This window comes from Trachymyrmex cornetzi, unplaced genomic scaffold (genome assembly GCF_001594075.2).
Source record: "Trachymyrmex cornetzi isolate Tcor2-1 unplaced genomic scaffold, Tcor1.1 scaffold64, whole genome shotgun sequence".
Classification (NCBI taxonomy): domain Eukaryota; kingdom Metazoa; phylum Arthropoda; class Insecta; order Hymenoptera; family Formicidae; genus Trachymyrmex; species Trachymyrmex cornetzi.
In genome coordinates this window covers 267320-270105 of record NW_017299959.1, presented here as the reverse complement: position 1 = coordinate 270105, position 2786 = coordinate 267320, and positions in this window count along the sequence as shown.

Sequence of the window (2786 nt, the reverse complement as noted above, 5' to 3'; positions counted from 1 at the left end):
AACTTCTTCACAATTTGACTCTTGAAGGCCTTATTCTTCGTTTTTGTATTTTGAATTTTAAGAGTCCTGTATATTTTCTTATTATATTTATATAAGGAATTGTAAACCAATTAACCTTGTTTCTTAAGGAATTATCATCATTTCTATTATGTTGTCTACAGGGGCGCCAACTTGCCGATTAACCGTGTGTGGAGTTGGACCAGCGTTGCCATATGAAAAATGGACATATCCCAATATTTTCCCTCTAGCCTCACATTCATGACCTTTTTTTGTGCCCGAAGCGAAAGTAAACTCCGAATTTCCCTCTGACAAATCGGGTACTACCAGCTTAATACAACAAATATCTTTCTAATAAACTAATTTCTTCATTGTAAATTTTATCAAGAATCATACCCGTTAAGCACTACAAAATCCCTACTTGATTACATCTCTTCCTCTATCCAAGACAATCTTCGAAATCTCCAAATGTATGAATAATAAATTATTGAATTTGTAGCACTCTCTCTCTCTCTCTCTCTCTCTCTCTCTCTCTCTCTTTTCTGCAACAATTTATCGTCAAAAGGTTAGATAATGAAATACAAGAAGAAAAATGTCGGACCAATCACAGACGAGTCTACGCGTTAACTCTGATTAGAGGGCCTCTAGTTCTATCCTTGTTTTAATGTTTAATGAAAAATAAATATATAGTGACGCGATAGCGCTGACAGCGCGCTCCCTGAACGCCTTTACCGCCTCTACGAAAAAAATAGACTACTAGCGATTTTCTATATTCACAGAGAAAAATACGGACTACGTTACAAAGGAAAGGAGAAAGCGTGTTTTATCGGCCGCGCTCAATTCGCTCAGTAATTGAAATTTTGAAATAAAAATTTAAAAAAATTTAACTATTTTTGCTCAACACTAGTTATTTAAAAAAATTATTCACGAAAAATTCTGACGTGTGGAGTACTCCACACACTCCCCGCAAAAGTTGGCGCCCATGGTTGCTAGGTTTACACATTATTGAGTTAAGCGGGGTCTACAATAGAAGTCGTAGCAGTCGTAGAGTCTTAAGTCGTAGAAAATTAACCAATCACAGTAGAATATGAGAAGAATAATCGACTATGATTGGTCAATTTTCTACGACTTAAGACCCTACGACTGCTACGACTATTGTAGACCCCGCATTAATTCTTTTTCTGATATTCTCAAAAATAAATTTTTAATGGAAAGTCATTAAGTAATAACGTATCAATAATAAATTTTAACTTTTTCGTATGGAGATCTGGATGTGAAAGTAAAAAAGCTTTATCGACTAAACCATAGATTACACCTATTTTCTGTGACATTAGGTCTGTTTTTTATTGCTGCACTCTGAACCAATGCAATAAGTTAAAGTGAAACAAACGTATATTTGTTTCACTTCAACTTATTGCACTATGTGTACTAGTTCAGAAAGTGCGGCAATAAAAAACAGACCTATGAAGTGCTGAGACCAATAATTTAAAATTCTACCAGAATATGTAGGTTTCTGAAACCAGTCAAAGTTTGTAAAAAATTATTTTTAATCCTAATGGTGGTGTCCAAGAAATTAATACTGTCACCACCAATTTCCAAGGTGAATTGTAACCTAGGATGAAAACTATTAAAATTATGCAAAATCTTGTCAATCTGTTCCTTAGGAACTGCCATGACAATGTCATCGACATATCTGTAGTAAAAAGGAATGTGAAAGTCAAAGGAACTCAACACCTCATTTTCAAGATCCTGCATAACCAAATCAGCCAAAACCGGAGACAGGGGGGAACCCATGAGCGTACCAAAGCTCTGTTTATAAACCTGATTGTCAAAAGTGAAATGTGTCGATTCTAAAATCATTTTAACAGGATCTATAAACTCCGCCTTAGGTATCATGCAATTAACTGAAAGATAATTCCATCTATTTGAAATCGATTGTACAGCACAGAGCTGGGATTTAGTTGCACATTTCGGCTCGATTTCGTTGGCGACACCCAATGTTCCCCTCTTGCCGCGCATTGCCTAGCAACGAATCGTCGGATGCTAAACAACGCGCGTACCACTTCATCTCAGGAGCGTTCTTACTATTAATTATACTATACGAATGGAACTGTGTGTGATGAATCTCTCTCAACTTAAATAATGAATTAAAACTTCTTTTTTAGAATAATTTTAAATTAATAATTGAAAATATTTGTATTATTAATATTAATAGTAATAATAATATAGTATTATTATTATTAATATATGTGTATAGTATATTAATAATAAAAATACTATATTATTATTACTATTAATATTAATAATAAAAATATTTTCTATTATTAATTTAAAATTATTCTAAAAAGAAAGTTTTAATTCATTATTTAAGTTTTAAGTTGAGGGAGATTCATCAGTTCCACTCGTATAGTATAGACTCAGGGAATGGAAGTAACTCGTTACTTGTAACGAAGTTGCAGTTACAAGTTACTTTTTTGGTAACTTTACTAGTAACTGCGTTACTTTTTTTCTTTGGTAACTGTAACGGTAACGAAGTTACATTTTTTTGGTAACGGTAACGAATTTTACAGTTACGTTTATCGTTACTTTGCACATGATTGGACACGATACGACACAAGCCACTTCACTGTAAAAAAATTTCGTAAATTTACACATATAATAAATATAAAATAGATTACACGATTTGTTCTGTAAATATAAAAATCATGCAATTTTACAGAAATTACAGTAATTCCACAAAAATTATGTAAATTTGTTTTTATTGTGTAAATATATTTTATTTTATATTG